Below are 18336 nucleotides of genomic sequence, written 5' to 3'. Positions count from 1 at the left end.
GAGCACAGAAGCCACATCGCGGAAGTATGCCACGCAACACAACCAACCAGCAAGCAAGGTAGGCGAGCAGCATCGGCCGCAAAACAATATGGCCGCCAAGGGTAGAGCGGAAGAACCCTGGTGGGAAATTCAAAAAGAGGGAAGACGCCAGGGAAGAAGAAGCTGATTTCACATTCGTGGGCTCCACGCAAACCAGGGTGAGATGCACCAATGTCTTTGAGTCCAACAAAACAACGGATACCATCATGATTGAGGGCAAGCCCTGCCGCATGAAGGTGGACTCAGGGTCCTACATATCTATAATATGATGGGACACCCTTAAAAGACTCCAACCCAAGCAGAGGCATGATCAGTTGGAACCGCAGACCATCACCTTGAGAGACTACCAGGGCTGCTGCATACCAGTCTTGGGAAAGAAGACAGCCCACGTGGAGTACGGCACCTTCTGGGGAAACTTGCCAATCACAATAGTAGACTGGGACCTACCCAGCCTGCTTGGAAGAGAATGGTTCCAACCTCTTCAAATAAGCGTCATAGGCATCCACATGACGAAGACCATCACCCCCAGCCAAGCAGCAGACATCGCAGAGTTGGAGCGAGAATTCAGCAACGTCTTCGATGACCAACTGGGCAAGTATACGGGGACCCCCATATCATTTAATCTAGACCCAAATGTTACTCCGGTCCGCCTCAAATCATGGCAAGTCCCGTTCGCCCTCCGTCCAAAAGTCGAAGAGCAACTAGATAAGCTAATAATCCAAGGGGTTCTAGAACCAGTGTACCATTCCAAATGGGAGACCCCAATCGTCATCCCAGTAAAACCGGATGGGTCGATACGAATCTGTGCTGATGATAAAACGACCCTGAATAAGGCCATCCAGCAAAGCGCCTACCCAGTGCCTGTAGTCCAGCACCTCTGCACTTCCTGGGCCGAGGGACTACATTTGCCAAATTAGACTTGGTCCAGGCCTATCAGCAACTGCCCGTTGATGAGGCAACCACTGAGGCGCAAGCCATCATCATGCATCGGGGCCATTCAAGTATACAAGAAACTCCAATTCGGAGTAAGCATAGCACCAGGCCTGTTCCAGAGCATCATGGAACGGCTACTGCACAATATTCCAGGGTCATACCCTACTTCGCCAATGTAATCGTCTTGGCCAGTAGCAGGGGTCAACTAATGGAGCAGCTAAAGGCAGTCCTGGGACGATTCCAGGAAGCAGGGCTGATGTTGAAAAGGAGCAAATGCCACATAGCAGCCCCACAAGTGGAATTTTTGGGGTTCCTAATCGACACCCCAGGCATCCGATCCACAAACGGAAAGCTTAAGGCAATATGGGAAGCCCCCACACCACAAAACAAGGTGGAACTGCAAGCGTTCCTAGGATTGCTTAAGTTTTACAATGTCTTTCTGCCACAGAAAGCAACCATCACAGAACCGCTCCACAGGCTGCTCAATAAGACGACAAGCTGGAATTGGCGACAACACGAGGCCAACGCATTTACAAAAATAAAAAACATTTTAACATCAAACAGCATCCTCATCCAATACAGTGAGACGCTACCCCTAACACTAACATGCGACACCTCCCCCTATGGCATCAAAGCGGTCCTCAGCCACAAATTACCCAATGGGACAGAAGCCCCCATCGCATACTTCTCAAAGACACTATTAAAAACACAAAGAAATTACAGCCAGATAGACAAGGAAGCGCTTGCCACAGTCGCAGGGGTCAAGCGCTTCCACAAATACCTGTATGGCAGGTGTTTCGACCTCATCACTGACCACAAACCCTTGCTGGACATCCTCACCAGTGACAAACCCACACTGAACATCCTGTCACCCAGGATGTTAAGGTGGACAGTATTCCTGGCAGCATACAGTTACCGCATAATCCACAACCCAGGAAAAGACATTGCCCACGCCGACACCCTCAGTCGTTGCCCCCTCCCAGACCCAGCTGAGGACCCAGCGCCATCTACCACAGCACTTCTCATAGAAACCATAATACCTGGACTGATGACGTTGTCAGAGATCGCGAGACTCACAGGCCGTGACAAAGTCATGGCATGGATTTCAAACTGGGTGTGGAGGGGATGGCCGGAGGCAGTCCTAGGGGATGAATACCAGCCATATAAAAATAGTCAAGCTGAACTGTCAGTGTTAAAGGGCTGTATACTATGGGGGGATAGAGTAGTTATCCCCCCCGTTAAGGAATAAAATACTGGAGATGCTGCATGAGGGCCACCCCGGAATGGTCTGAATGAAAGCCCTAGCCAGAAGCTACATGTGGTGGCCGGGGCTTGACAAGGCAATTGGAACCTGGGTCGCCACATGCACCCCCTGCCAAGAAACCAGACTGGCACCCCCACCAGCAAGACCCAGAAAGTGGAAGACACCAATGGTACCATGGGCCAGAATACATGTCAACTTCTCAAGGCCCTGCCAAGGACAGATGTTCTTTATAGTAATTGATGCGTATTCCAAGTGGCTGGAGGTAATCCTGATGAAATCCACCACATCGTAGGTGACCATAAGAGGACTCCGACGGCTATTCACCACCCATCCTCGTATCGGACAACGACCCGCAGTTCACATCACAACAGTTCGAGGTCTTCCTGGCCAGACTGGGGGTCCGACAAGCGCTGTCAGCACCTGCTCACCTGGCCATGAATGGACAAGCGGAGATAATGGTCCGGTCGACCAAAGAAACGCTGTAGTGAATGGGCCAAGGGGACTGGCAGGAAAGGATTGTCAGAATGCTCCTTCTACACCCCACATGACAACACACTACAACCCAGTGGGACTACTAATGGGTCGAAGGCTACGAACTTTGCTTGACCGAGTCCACACTAACTATAGTACAGAGACACCCCCAGATTCCACTGGAAAATGCAGACAATTCACTATAGGGGACCTGGTCTACGCACATAACTACATTGGGGGACCAACATGGGTGCCAGCTAGAGTAACCGAGATCACAGGGCCCAGATCCTACAGAGTGGAAACTGAAGAAGGGAAACTATGGGAGCGCCACATCGATCAACTACGAGGCCGGGTCTCAAACTCAGACAACCAACCAGGCACTTGACACGCAACAATAGAACAACCCAATGCACAGACACCAACCCCTGTACAACAACGGCGGAGACACTTATCTTGCGAAGAGGAAGTCCCACAGTGTTCTTTTGAGGCCTCAGGCTCGACGGTCCCTGCCGCACCACAAGCGGGCTTAGAGACTGTTCTGCAAGCAGGGACCGGAGCAGAGGTGGATCCGTCCACTTGGGCCACCGCCCCAGGATCAAGTGAGGTACGCAGGTCCAGTTGCACCCATCGAAGACTCGCTTACTTACATGATCACGTACGGTAGGCGAGAGCTGATTGGAGGAACACTAACTAGGAGGAGAGGGGTGTTATATATGACCAAATATGGCCAAGGAGTGGAGTCGGTTAACAGACTCCACTCATTGACTCAGCTACTGGCGGGAAAAATGAAGTATCATCGGTGGCTGCCGCGGCTGAGCAGCTTTTTTTGATTTAAACCTAAAGACTGCTTACCGTTCCTGCTGTGTCCTGCCTCTCATTATGCGTGGACCCACTTAACAGTTAATATTGGGCATGGTGGTTAAGAAGCTGGGCTTGTTGAATAGAAGGTTGGCAGTTCAAGACCCAAGCACTGTGTGACATGGTAAATTCCCAGGTCCTGCCAACCTAGCAATTCGAAAGCAAGGAAATGCAAGTTAACAAATAGGTACCACTTCAATGGGAAGGTAACAGTGTTCTGTGCACTTTGATGTATAGTAATTCTGGCCACATGACCATGGAAGTGTCTTTAGAGAACTCAGGCTCCCTCAGCTAGGAAATGGAGATGAGCACTGCCCTCTAGTGTTACACACAGCTGGACAGGGGAAACCTTTACTTTTTTTTTTTTGCTATGATTAACACAAGAACAACAATAGTAATTGATAGTCCCATTGACTCTTGGGGGTTGATGCTTGCCACTTTGGGGGATCCTGGTTATAGATGTTCAAAGGCTGAATCAGACCATATAGGATAGCATGCTCACATGTGTGCATGAGAGACACACAGAGAGGTGCTCATCTCAACATAACAATGAAGAGCTTTTTCACGACGACTCTCCAGAACTTTCAAAATGGAAGGAATTATTATTGTTAATAAAGCAAACAAATGATGCTTTCTAATAATATAGACAGTTATAATATGGTGGCCTTGTTCCTTGTTGGATATGTCTAGTTTGATGAAAAGAAGGACTAGGGGTGACATGATAGCAGTGTTCCAATATCTCAAGGGGCTGCCACAAAGAAGAGGGAGTCAAGCTATTCTCCAAAGCCCCTGAAGACAAGACAAGAATCGATGGGTGGACACTAATCAAGAAGAGAAGCAACTTAGAACCAAGGGGACATTTCCTGACAGTTTGAATGATTTCCCTCCAGAAGTTGTGGATGCTTCAACATTGGAAGTTTTTAAGAGTTTGGACAACCATTTGTCCGAAACAATATAGTTTCCTGCCTGAGCAGGGGGATGGACTAGAAGATCTCCAAAATCCCTTCCAACTCTGCTATTCTGTATTCCAGGGGTGTCCAACCTTGGCAACTTTAAGACTTGTGGACTTCAACTCCCAGAATTCCTCAGCCAGCAAAGCTGGCTGAGGAATTCTGGGAGTTGAAGTCCACAAGTCTTAAAGTTGCCAAGGTTGGACACCCCTGCTGTATTCCCTTCTCTGTAATATTTTATAGCTCAGTAATGTTATGTGCATTCCATCATTTATGTCAAGTTGCACTCTGGCTGTACTAGTTCCTAATTTTAATTGTTGCAAGACAGACCATATCCCAGGGGACAGAAAGTCTTGACAAGATTCTATTAAATGGAGGCAGAAAGGAGTTGCACTCTGTTAAGTAAATTATTTCTGGAACGGCATTCTTGTGCATTCATGCACATATCAAGGATATTGTTGAGGCACAGGCCCTGTGGGGAGGCCTCGGATAAGATCTAGCCTGCAGCAGCAACTCCACAGCAGCACCCACCACCTGCCAGTCGTGAAAAACAAATAGTGAAAAGTCAGACGTCTGGTGCTTCATTCCACTTCATTATAACCGATGGCAGGCAGACCCTTTCTGCCTTTTTAAGTCAAATGCTGAAAAATGAAATAATGAACGGGAATGTAGCGTGATCGTTAGCATTTGTGAAATACTGCATAGTCTATTCCATTTCTATACAGTAACACAAACCCTAAGGAATAATTTACTAGTTGCATGGTGCTGTTTAGAATGGTTTTCTCAGCCACCTCCTGTGGGTGAAAGACGAGGCAAAGGAAAGTAGAAAGAGATACGGGAAAAAACAAAGAGGAATGGGAAAGTTAACACAGAAAAATCCTCAGGCTTTCCATTTCTGGAAAGGTTGTGGTTCTTCCCCCTCTAAAAGGGACGCGGTGACTCAGTGGCTAAGACACTGAGCTTGTCGATCAGAAAGGTCGGCAGCTCTATGGTTCGAATCCCTAGCACCGTGTAACAGAGTGAGCTCCCATTCCTTGTCCCAGCTTCTGCCAACCTAGCAGTTCAAAAGCATGTAAAAAAATGCAAGTAGAAAAATAGGGACCAATGTGGTGGGAAGGTAACAGTGTTCCATGCGCCTTCGGCATTTAGTCATGCTGGCCACATGACCACGGAGACATCTTTGGACAGCGCTGGCTCTTTGGCTTTGTAACGGAGATGAGCACTGCCCCCTAGAGCTGGAAACGACTAGCACGTATGTGTGAAGGGAACCTTTACCTCCCCCCACTGTCAAATACAAGAATAGGATTGGATCATTTTTCGATGACCTCTTAATTAAAAGCATGATCTTCATTTTGGGAGCCATGGGGTCTCAGTGTCTGGTGGAGGCATACCCCAACTCACCACGATGATGCTTCTTCAATCTGCGGACTCACCCTAAGATGCTGATATCACTGCTTCTGCTATTGCAACATTTGCATGGGCCTCTGTTGCTTTAGATCAGGGGTCTCCAACCCTGGCCATTTTTAAGACTTGTGGATTTCAAATTTCAGCTATGCTGGCTGGGGAATTCTGGGAGTTGAAGTCCACAAGTCTTAACATGGCCAAATTTGGATACCCCTGCTTTAGATGATGGAGAACTAGATCTTTTGCTATAAGACTACCAGCAACCAAAAATCAAGCTAGACCAGGGGTGTCAAACTTGCAGCATCACATGATGTATCAAGACTTTTTTCCATTTCGCTGAATCGGATGTGGGCATGGCCACCGTGTGATGCATCCAGTCCGTGGCCTGCAAGTTTGACAGTCCTGAGCTAGACAATAAAAGGGATAATAATCAGGCTAGCTGCCTGTTGATGCTAGGGAAAATTGACTCATCTTTAGTTGGAGTATTTGCACTAATGCTTCTCTTGATGTTTTTCCATTTCACGCTGCATCCAATTCTGCCAGATATTCAAGGCAAGTTGTTTTTGCTAAAAACACCCACGGACTTTGAAATGAGATGGAATTCAGTGGCTTCAAAGTGCACAAGAAGAATAACTGTATCACAATTACCCTGTTGGAGCATGGGGATGTTCCTGGGAATAAATTGTCTGAAAATAAGAGGCAAATAAGCAGCAAATTTCAGACGAAGTTGCACCCAGGCCTATTAAAATAGTTTGGATTCAGTGAGGTATTAATTCTATTTTCACACTGATTTCCAGAGAATTAAAAACTTGCTCTTATGTGACACACTGAGCAATAAAGCTGGGCAGGCATTAATTAATTGTTGTCTCTTCCCTCACCTATCAAGGATGTGCTTACAACTTCACCTAAATGCACATACAGAATATACATCAGATGTACATCACTGCCAAGATATTCTGATTTTCTATTACAGTAAATCAGCCTTGGGTTTAGACAAAATGTTCACTTTTGTCACTCAGTTAAGTGACAAAATGTTTGCTTACACTGTTCCATATTCGTTGGAGGAAGAAGCACCCTGGAAATGCAATATGGGTAGTCCTTGTCTTACATCCATAGGTTGTAAGCACTATAAAGCGGTATATAAGTCTAAGTGCTATTGCTATTACAATGTTGCAGCATTCCCCGAATCATGTGATAAAAATTGTGCTCAATTGTGCTTCTACATTAAGGTCTACCTGTACTGATTTTCTTCATGATACTGGCTTCACTTACTTCTCAGTCTATTAATGGAAGTTTAAAATTCCTTAACTTATTTAGTTTGATACGCCTCTTGTTTCCTTTTCGGCTTAAGCTATCTGGGCTGCAATATTCTGAATGACCAGTAGATGAAAAGGAATACCAGTAGATGGAAAGGAATCTGTAAAGGAATACAGATAAAATCTTTGTTGCCATCCAGTGGCTGCTCAATTTTTACAACCCAGAGCTGGCAATCTTCCTCTTCCAGATATCACAGGGAAATTAATGGGGGAAATCCCTTAGTATAAACTTGCCTGTATTCCAGTATTTCACCTAGACAATTCTAGGGGAGTTTTAAACGCAACAGAGAAATACTTTAGACATTTAATTAATTTAATTAATTAGTTTAGAAAATTAATCAGTGGAACAACTTGCCTCCAGAAGTTGTGAATGCTCCAACACTGGAAGTTTTTAAAAAGATGTTGGATAACCATTTGTTTGAAGTGGTGTAGGGTTTCCTGCCTAGGCAGGGGGTTGGACTAGAAGATCTCCAAGGTCCCTTCCAACTCTGTTATTCTATTCTATTCTATTCAAATTTTGGGGAAAATTCAATGCTTGCTTACTGTTACTGTTTCTTCCACTGAATTTCCCTTTCATAGATTCTACTCTTAGCAGTCACTAGAGTTTTATAAATTACTAGCCAAACATACTTGAAAAACATGGAAGGGGAAAGCAATTTATTTATTTTTTGTATGGAGCGGAGGTAGGAGCATTTTTGCAATTCAGTTATAGTACGTTAGAGAGTGGGACACTGGATAATAATCTTTCCTCTATTCTGTTGGTCAGCTGGTGCAACATTATGTGGGGAAGACCTTGGGAGAGAAGGTGCAGATGTGCTGCCTAGGAAATGGTCAGATATGGGAGAGCACAGCTGCATAGTGGGTGTAGCATCAGAAGGACCACTCCCCAAGTTCTTAGCCTGTAAAGGAGATGGTGGGAGAATTGTAGTTTCAGACTTGCAAGAGTCTGTTAATGTAGCTTTACAATAAAGTATAATTAGCTCTTCTGGTCATGTTTCCTGTCTAGTCTACCTGATAAGGCTGACAGCTGGACAACTAGACTGATTAGATATCTCCATATATTTTGAATGCTGGAGGACAGAAATGCTGGAGTTGGGTTGGGGAAGCAGTTTTTGTAACATTGAATATTGTGTATTTTCCCATAAATGTGGAAGAAAATGAAAAAGAAAGCAAAAGGATGTTTAAACCATCTTGTTAACCTAGTTATATTCTGATTATGTTTACTGCTTAGTGTTTGCCCAGTTCTGATATGATTCTGCCATCCTTGGACATGTCATATTGTAATTAGAATCATATTGTAATTTTCTCACCTCTGTTCAAATAAATGAACCAGTTCCAAGTAATCTGTGCTCTCAATTATACAGCCTTATTATTCCTTCAAGGTAAGCATGATTAGAAATCAAAAGAAAATATTAGGATTGAGTGGTAGATTTCTGTTCAGCCCATATATTAGCTAAATTGTGAGACACACCTAAGTCTATTTATAAATGGAATGCATTCATACAGAGGATTCTGCTTCATTTTCTAATGACTGAAAATATATGCATAAAATATTAAATCAGTTTGAGTTTAAATATAATACATTAAGTGCTTATAATGATGCGGTAAGCAAGTGTTACAAAAAGCACCCAACGCTAGAGCCTAGATAGGCTTTCTAAAAATATGAGCTCTCAATTAAAATGCGTACAGAGTTTTCCTGTAACATTTATAAAGGACATACATTTTGGGTCTAAGTGTTTATGGACACTTCAATTGCATCTCCTTAGTATTATCATAATTACTTGGTGTAAAATTGTTTTAGGCAGTCAAGATGTGTCATCTTTCACTCTTAACAATGATAGAAAACTTTCCATTTTCAGGAACAAGGGAATCCCTTTTTAAAATAATAATAATACATATTTGCATGTGCTAACCCTGTTTACACGGGAATGGGATGGAGAGGAGTTGTTAGCTGTGGCAGGTACTTAAAAAGCTGAAGAGTGACATTTGTCAACTGCAAGAAAAGCTTCCTCTGCAAAGGAACAAACTTTGAGAAAGGCTAACGGGGAGAGAAAAGGTCACAAGATGCTCGGCAGGGAGATGGAAAGAAAGCAGGGAAATGGGAGAGACCTTGAATCTAACAGCGGAGGCTTTGTAAGTCGTGGAATAATATGATTTGCCTGATCAACCAGCAATGAAAGACAAACTTCTTCACACTGCAAGCATTTGTCAAGCCCTTTGTGTGCTTCTTGTTCAAGGCCTATGAATTCACGACTTCCTAATGCTGCTAAACAAGAGGATTGCAGGAGGAGAAAGGATAAGTCAGTTCTTCTAGCCATCTTGCTTACACACTCTCAAGCCGGTATACTTGGAAAGCAAGGAGATTTAGAAGTTGGTGTAGTCACAGTGTCATGCTTAGGAATCAGAGACTAAGTAACTTTTCTAATGAAATTGGTCTAAATGTTTTTTTTTAAAAAACCCACCCTTATAGCTATGCTTCATTTTGATTACCTAACCTGATAAAGACACGGCTTTACAAACTTACCCACTTAGAACTCCAATTTCCAACATTTGAGGGGCTGCCACAGAGAGGAAGGGGTCAAGCTATTTTCCAAAGCACCTGAAAGCCAGATAAGGAATAATGGATGGAAACTGATGGAACGACTTGCCTTCAGAAGTTGTGGGAACTTCATCACTGGAAGCTTTCAAGAAGAGATTGGACTGCCATTTGTCAGAAATGGTGTAGGCAGTGTCTCCCACTTGGGTGGGTGGTGTTGGTGTTGGACTAGATGACCTACAAGGTCCCTTCCAACTCTGTTAATCTGTCAAACTCAACGGGGCATATTTCTTGGCATAAGTAATTTCCTTTATTTTCTCCATACTTTACCCTGAAATCACGCCCCCCTCTCCCCGAGTTCTAAGCAGCACAGCACAGGATTCAGAAGGATTGTTCAGAATTGAAGTTTTCCATAGTTGTGTAATCTCTGCCCACTTACAGTATTGATATCAAGTTAAGATTTCAAAGAGTGTTAAGCAAATTGGCATCTGGTCAAACAGCCAATGAATTGTAGAATTGAAGAATCAAGCGAAATCGTACATGTCAAACCAACATTATTCGAGCAGAGAGTTACCAAGCTAGATATAGTTAACCTGTAAAATATTCCAGCCTAGGATTAATCTCGCATTCAGTATCCAGCACTCCATACCTTGTGGAAATTGGTCTAAAAATGAGAAGGTTTTGTTCTATCTGATAGTATTTCAATCCTAAAAGCCTCTATCACTTAATTGAAAAGAAGGAAGGAAGGAAGGAAGGAAGGAAGGAAGGAAGGAAGGAAGGAAGGGAGAGAGAGAGAGAAAGAAAGAAAGAAAGAAAGAAAGAAAGAAAGAAAGAAAGAAAGAAAGAAAGAAAGAAAGAAAGAAAGAAAGAAAGAAAGAAAGAAAGAAAAAGATTAGCATCAGAGGTAAACACCTTCCTTTAGTTTGCTAAAATATAGTGCAGGCCAGTTATTACCATGACTAATGATCTGAACCTGTCCTATTTTTTGCAAGTGTCAGGAAGCAACAGCCAACGATACATTATTGCTCACGTTCATTAATTATACAGGCTGCTGGAAAACACGGACATCTGTTGAGACCAATGGAAACAAGGACGTGGAGTTGATGTTGTCACAGAAACACAGTAGTTTTCCATCAAGGTCAGTGCTGCTCAGGGACACTGGAAAGAGGCTACATGAAGGAGAAGAGGGCCTGTCCAGTGACCAGTGAGAACAGATGTGCTTCCTTAACAAAAGAAACAAAAAGTCTCTTTTAATTAAAATATGAATAAGTCCAAGTGTTCTTCCTGCAGTATAAGAACAGCTAAGGATACTGCTTATATTTTTAATGCCAGGCTCGGTAAACCAATACACTTAATCAACAGAGGAGATTTGCTAAATGGATGCAAAAAAAAATTCAGTAATGTACCAGCGGGGAAGACTGACTCCATAAAGACTCCATAAAGCATTTGACAAGTGTAATTCTAATCCATGTAACCTTATAGTGCAATGATTTGTCTATCTTTTAAGGTGTCCTGAGTCATAGGCCTTGACTCGGTTTATATTTAGCCTTGGCACCATCATGCTTTGTCCCCGTCTATTTTCCCTCTTGGCCACAGACGTGAATGGGCCACCTTTAAACCGTCATTTAAGTATACAGGTAGCCCTTGACTTACTACTGTCCGTTTAATGACCGTTCAAAGTTACAACGGCACTGAAAAAAAGTGACTTAGGACCATTTTTCCACACTTACGACCTTTGAAGCCTCCCCATGGTCACCTGGTCAAAATTCAGGTGCTTGGCAACTGACTCATAGTTATGACCATTGCTGTATCCCAAGGTCACCTTTTGCAACTTTCTGTCAAGCAAAGTCAATGGGGAAGCCAGATTCACTTAACACATGTGTTACTGATTTCACAGTTGCAATGATTCTCTTAACCAGGGTGACAAGAAAGGTTGTAAAATGAACAAATGTCTCGCTTAGCAACAGAAATTTAGGGCTCCACTGTGATCGTAAGTCGAGGACTACCTGTACTGATTTCTAAAGCCACATTTCCCCTCTTGACACAAACCCCACCTAGCTTTAGGGTATGTCATTTCTGTAACTGTTTGTCACCCATTGTCTCGGATGTGAATTCAGATGATTAGAGGTGGATTGCGGAGGTGTGGACAACACCTGGCCTCGGCCAACCTCCCCCACATCCTTTGGCCCCACTTAAGCCCTTGATTGCCCGAGTTCCTTTCAGAGACGTCACCTCCCAACCAACGTTTGACCCCAACTTCTCTATTTTCCAACCAAGTAGAAAGGAGGAGGGAAGAATTTCATTATTTCATTTGGGGAGAGGAGAAGGTTTTTAATTAGTGCCATTCTGCTTTAAGAATATTCCTAAATTATTAGATTTCCTCTGCTTGTTTACTGACGAAAGCTTAACTCTTCTGCTTTAACAGGATTCTGGGATGTATCTTTATTTTTATACGGAGCAGCCCTGCTTTAAGCTCACTGCAATGTGCACAAAATGACGAGAAGTGTTGAACTGGGCATTTCTACATTTAATGGCCAGTTTCCTTTACATTTTTCAGTTTCAATCATGCCCCAAATCAGAATGAAAGACCTGTCTACACAACCCACGGTCAACTTCAGTCATCCTTAGACCATTGCATCAATAGTCAGAGTCTGCTGCCCTTCTTTCTGGCAGTATTTCTGCCCTGTCTTCCAATGTGCTTCTTTAACAGGTAATTGTTGACTTACGACCACAACTGAACCCAAAATTTCCATTACTAAGCAAGGCAGCTGTTAAATGAATTTTGCTCCTTTTTATGTTTTTTTTTTTTTTTTGCCACAGTTGTTAAGAGAATCACTGAAATGTGATCATTAAGTGAATCTGGCTTCTCACCAACTGTCTGGAGGGTCACAAATGGGGATCACGCAAACCCAGGATAATGCAACGATCATAAATACATGCCAGTTGCCAAGCACCCGAATTTTGACCACAGGGATTCTGCAACAGTCGTAAGTGTGAAAACCGGCCGTACATCACTTTTTTTCAGTGCCGCTGCAACTTCAAATAGTCACTAAGCAAATGGTTGTAAGTCGAGGACTACCTGTACAGGAGGAAAGGCCGATAAAACAGTTTAGGGAAATGAAATGGAGTCCTGAAGTGAGACCTACCTCCTTCCCTTGCAGTTGTCTGCTTCGGGGATGTTTTTGCTGTGGGCTGCCAATCTCCTGAAAGTTGCTGGCTGTGTAAAGCCGGAGGAGAAAACTAATAACCTTGCCTACAATCGTTGGCACCCTCAGAGCAACACCATTCAGCAATGACTTGGAACACCTTCAGAAGAAGCAGGAGAGGAATTGGCAAGAGGGGCAGCAAGTTTTATGCGGGGGAATTGTTTTGTGCTGACTCCAGGGTGGTTGGATAATAAAGCTGCGTGCAGATTTTTGTATTCCAAACAGTGCACAGCGGTGCAAACATAGCACCGAACCAGCCACATTAAAGCAGCACCAATACTGAGAGAAGGGGGTCTCCAACCGTGGAAACTAAACCCTTGCAAGGCTGAATGGCTTTGGGTTTGGGGTTTGTTGGTTCAGGGAGAACTACCACCTTTAGTCTTGATGGGGTGGCATTACCCCCAAACAGACCCTGTGCGTAACCTAGGGGTTTTCCTGGACTCATGGCTCCTGTTTGAAGAGCAGGTGGCGGTCGTGGCCAGGAGGGCCTTTGCGCAACTGCAGCCTGTGCATCAGTTAAGGCCTTTCCTGGATCAATGGTCCCTACTCACAATCTCTCATGCCCTGGTCCCTTCCCGTCTTGATTACTGCAACACGCTCTACAGGGGGCTGCCCTTGAAGAGCATCCGGAAAATGGTGCAAAATGCAGCGGCCCGCAGGGTTTTATTCAGACCCCGGTGTGCACATGTGTCACCTCTCCTGCAGGAGCTGCATTGGTTGCCGATTTGCTTCCGGGTGCAATTCAAGGGCTTAATGATTAAAGCCCTTCATGGCTTGGGTCTGGGTTATCTGAGGAAACATCTCTTGCCAGTGACATCTACCCGACCCATTAGAGCGAGGAGGCAGGGAATGTTGCAGGTCCCACCCCTGAGGGAGATAGACCTGGTGGGACCCAGAAGAGAGGCCTTCTCCATGGTGGCTTCGTCTCTCTGGAACATCATTCCCCCAGAGATTAGAATAGTCCCCTCACTCATACTCTTCTGAGGGGCACTGAAGACCTGGTTTTGCCAGCGGGCCTGAGGAAACCAGAGAGGGATATGGAGCCTATCAGATGGCTAGTGTGATCTGCTGTCATCGGGGATGGGGGTGGGAGTTGGTTTTTGATTTTTTGTTTTGTTTTTTGTTTTCCCAAATTTTGTTCTATTGTACTTTACTAATGTATTTGATTCTTTTTGTTAGTTTTTATTGTTTTTATTTTTATTTTTTGTTTTAAATATGGTTTTACATTGTGTAAGCTGCCTCGAGTCGCCATGGGTGAATAGGCGGCAATATAAATTAAATAAAAAATAAACTTTTAAGACTTGTGGACTTCAACTCCCAGAATTCCTGGCTGAGGAATTCTGGGAGTTGAAGTCCACAAGTCTTAAATTTGCCAAGGTTGGAGACCCCTGACTTAGAGGGTATATACTGCAGTCAGATACTGTCTAGTACAGAGGTCTCCAAACTTGGCAACTTTAAGACTTGTGAACTTCAATTTCCAGAATTCTGGGAGTTGGAAGTCCACAAGTCTTAAGGTTGCCAAGTTTGGGGACCCCTGATCTAGTACTTCAATGAAACCTATTGAACCGTAGAATAGGACTCATTTCTCAAGTTTCAGCATCCAGGACACTTAAGGACAAAAAGCATTAAAAAAAAATAGATCTCCTTACAATTAATTAGATTCCTACCCAGGGAGGTATTAAGGCCAACCTGGAAGTACATTCCAGGTTTTAAAGGGGGAAGGACTTTTCATCCGGCCAGCCGTCATTTTCATCATCATCATCATCATCATTGGTCACTTTTGCCCTGGCTTGAACCATCTGAACTTGCAGGGGTCTCCAACCTTGGCAACTTTAAGCCTGGCGGACTTCAACTCCCAGAATTCCCCAGCCTTCTGGGAGTTGAAGTCCGCCAGGCTTAAAGCTGCCAAGGTTGGAGACCCCTGTGGGCGCTGACGACCCCCTCGTCCAAACAACATTGCCGTTCCGTGACCCGGTGTCCTCCCTCCTCCAACTACCCACCCCACCCCCGGCCCACAAGTCAGCGGCCCCCGCCTCCCAGCTCCCTCCCTCCCAGCGGGCTAAGCCGCCATGTGATCGGAGATTCCTGCTCCCTGGAATCCCCGCCGGCGAAGGAGGCGGGGGAGAGAGAGAGAGAGCGCCTGGTGGAGTTGGGGCCGAAGCGCGCAGGCGCAGTGCGGGCCCAGCCGGTGCGTTTGTGAGTGCAGAGCGAGCGAGTCCGAAGTGCTACAAAAGAAGCGCGAGCGGAGTTTTGCGGGGCTCAACTCCGAGGCGGCGCCAGCTGCTGTCGCGGACGGCGATCTCTCGGGCTCGCTCTCCTTCCTCCTCCTCTCCCCGCTGCTCGGGTGGGCTTCGGCGGTGGAAACAAACCGGTGCCTGGCACGTCTGTCCCCCGATCCCACTCCGGGACTCCAGCTTCCCCCCCTCCCCTCCCCCGCACTGCCCTCGCCTCGGGACTGGCACGGCGCCTCCGCCTCCCCCACCCCCTCCTGTCCTCACAGGTTAAAGCGCCGCGAGGTGAGTTTGAACCTTTTCTCCGCGGGAGGGGGGTGGTGCTGGTCCGCCGGGAGTTGTTTTGCACACACACAAACACACACACATAGGACGCAAACGGGAGGCGGGAAAGAAGGAGCGCTGCGAGTCGCCTGGTGGATCGAGGCGACCGAGTTGGATCGCCCGGGGATCCCCTTGGTGCGACTCGGCTGGGAGTCGGTGCACCGGGGCAACCGCCCCCACCAACCCCCACCCACCCCTCTCCCTGCTACGGTCCTTTTCTCCTTTTCTTTGACAGACCTGAGCTGAGGGGGAGGGAGAAGGGGAAGTATAAAGAAAGGGTACTTTAGGAAGGATTGTGTGTGTGTGTGGGGGGGGTTTCCCTGAACTCGGCTCTTTCCCCTTCTTCCCCCTCCTCCTCCTGCGGGCGCTAAATCCCCCCGTTCCTGGCTCGTCTCCTCTTTCCGTGCCGCTGAGGTAAAAAAGCCCGGCTCTTGCTTTGGTCAGGTGGCCGCCCGAAAAGCCTTGGGACTCTTTGTGCACGTTTCTTCCCCTCGCCCCGCTTCTTGCTCCGGGTTCCCCTTCAGTTGACATTGCAACCGGCAGGGCCCGGAGCGGCCCGGGAGTGGGTGACTTCCCCCCCCCCCCCTCCTTCAGCTCCCCTCTCCTAAAAAAAAATCCCTTTTGTTGCCTCACCTTCTCCCTCCGTTCTTGGGCTGAGGGAGGCTTTTGTTCTGGAAACATCAAAGGGACTTCGGGGGGAAGGGGGGCTGGGTGGGAGAGAAGACATAATTTTGAAGGCAGAATTTCTCCCAGCGTTTCTTTGCCTGTCAGCGCTGGCTTGGCGCCCCCCCCTCCCCCGACGTGCCTTTTCCTGAATGAGAAAAAAGAATGAAACTTTCTTTCCCTCCCTCCTGCCTGCCTGCCTGCTTGTATACAGTGATTTACCTAATTAACAAAGCTTATTATACACGACTGGGACCAGATTGATCTGCTTAAAGAGTTATTATTGAACCCAGATATCTTAACTTGAGCAGCCTGGTGCCAATGTTTGGAAAGGTAACACATTGCCCATAGTTGTTTTAAAGTTAAACTTTCAGAGCTAAAGACTGGGATTCCCTCCTTTGCCATCATGTTGTTTTCAATTCTGGAAACAGGTGTCTTATTCATACAGCTAAAGAAAACATAGTTCTGAAAATTACCCATAGGTTTAGGCCATTTTAGTGCCTCTTAACCAGTGTGGATACTTCTAGGAAAAAAATGTGAAAATGGACCTCCATGGTTTATGAAAGAATGTATCTTAGTCCACTTAACAGACTTTGTAAGGTATAGATTAGAAGGTACTTAACTTATTCCTGCTTGAAAGTGACCAATGTTTAAATTTAGCCCTTTCAAAGTACAGTAAATGCACTTAAGGGGAACAATTTTGATCTAGGCTTTTGATCATTTTTGCAAAACCAGCTCACAATTTTTATATGAGGGATAATGTCATTATTATGGGCATTTCCAAATAGTTTCATTCAGGTTGCATTTGCACCCGTTCTTCATAAAACTGATTCGTGACTGACCTTCAATTGTCTTGTTCTGGACAACAAATCCTGAGAACTGGCAGGGTAAATCACAAGCCAATCAATTATTTTAGCTGACGAATGAAAGCAAAATATAAAGAAAATACTCCCTCAAGTAGAATTCATATCTGCGCCATTTTCATAATTTGGAAAGGGTTTGCCATTACTACCTTATATTTCAAGACTTCTGGGGGACTTCCTTGAGATTTCCTGGTAGTCTTCCATTCAAGTAGCTTTTGGAAGCCAGTCATGATTGGTTAGGTGCTGCCCCCTAGAGGACGGCTGACCAATAGAATTCACACAATGGGATTCCCAGCCCCCTCAATTGTCACTGCTCCTGAAATAACAAAATAACTTCCGTACTCTGTCCAAAAGATAGTAGAAACTATCTCACCAGTACATATTATTTGTTTCCATTTGTTTTGCCATTTGCTGAATAAAACAGTTGTTCTGTGGCAGAAGCTAGCCTTCTCTAAAGGTAGAACTCCTTTTGCTAGCTGTGATGGTAAAGTAGCAGCGGGAGGTCAGTAGCCATAATGGTTAGAAGTTGCAGGGTAGAGTTTTGACATGGGAGAAGATGAAGAGAGAATATTGACTAACATTTGTCTTACAAACCAAACTGGGCACTTTTTACATATGCTAGGCAATCTTAGGTTGTAACATATCCTGTGCAAAATTAGTTTCATCACTCTAGTCATTCCCTGGAAGGACTCCTGATCATAAATCCTTTGGCCTGATGCTTGGAATAGGTTTAAGTACATAAGGTTCAATATTCGTCATTGTTTTCATAGTGGATACTTAGCTGGGTGGCCTTTTGATGAATCATTTATATTCTTTTTTATATATTTGTATGTATTCTTTGTTGCCAATGGTGTATCTGCAAGTATTAGGATTGGGATTGGTTTTCCATTGTCTAATCCTCTGGAGATCCCCTTCTCTGAAATTAACAGTAAGTATAGCGTGTTACTAATACTAATTGTTACTAGTACTGTGAGATGAAGTGAGTAGTCATGGAGGGATTACATGTTTTAGGACTCAAGAGTATAGTCTGTTCATGGCTGAGGCATAATAAATATGGTAAAAAACTAGGAAATTCTGAAATGCTGATCCTGAGGAGATGCCCTGGGTGCCCTTTCTCTCTTTTGTGTGTTTACATGGTTTGAAAGCTTATTTGTTCAGATAGGTTAACACATTGTGATCAATGGTTACTTAAAAGCTTTTGCTTTTAAAAAGCTATTTTTGCTAAAGTGTTTACTGTTTTGATTGTTGCATTTACATAGTTGTACTTGTTTTTTTAAA

General features: G+C 44.9%; 1 protein-coding gene across 3 annotated transcripts in view; it reads left to right on the top strand.

The window, feature by feature from the left end:
• Nucleotides 1–15159: 15159 nt before the first annotated feature.
• KANK1 (KN motif and ankyrin repeat domains 1) overlaps nucleotides 15160–18336 on the top strand; it is a 142079-nt gene continuing 138902 nt past the window's right edge. For 2 of the 3 annotated variants that reach the window (XM_026675582.2, XM_087957774.1), the window contains exon 1: nucleotides 15160–15493. The gene's annotated coding sequence lies outside the window, so the exon portion shown is untranslated. The remainder of the gene's footprint in view (nucleotides 15494–18336) is intronic. The other variant, XM_087957775.1, reaches the window with a different exon arrangement.

This window comes from Notechis scutatus, chromosome 2 (genome assembly GCF_049901735.1).
Source record: "Notechis scutatus isolate UNSWTSFEM ecotype Mainland chromosome 2, rNotScu1.2, whole genome shotgun sequence".
Lineage (NCBI taxonomy): Eukaryota > Metazoa > Chordata > Lepidosauria > Squamata > Elapidae > Notechis > Notechis scutatus.
This window is presented reverse-complemented; position numbering and strand designations above follow the sequence as displayed.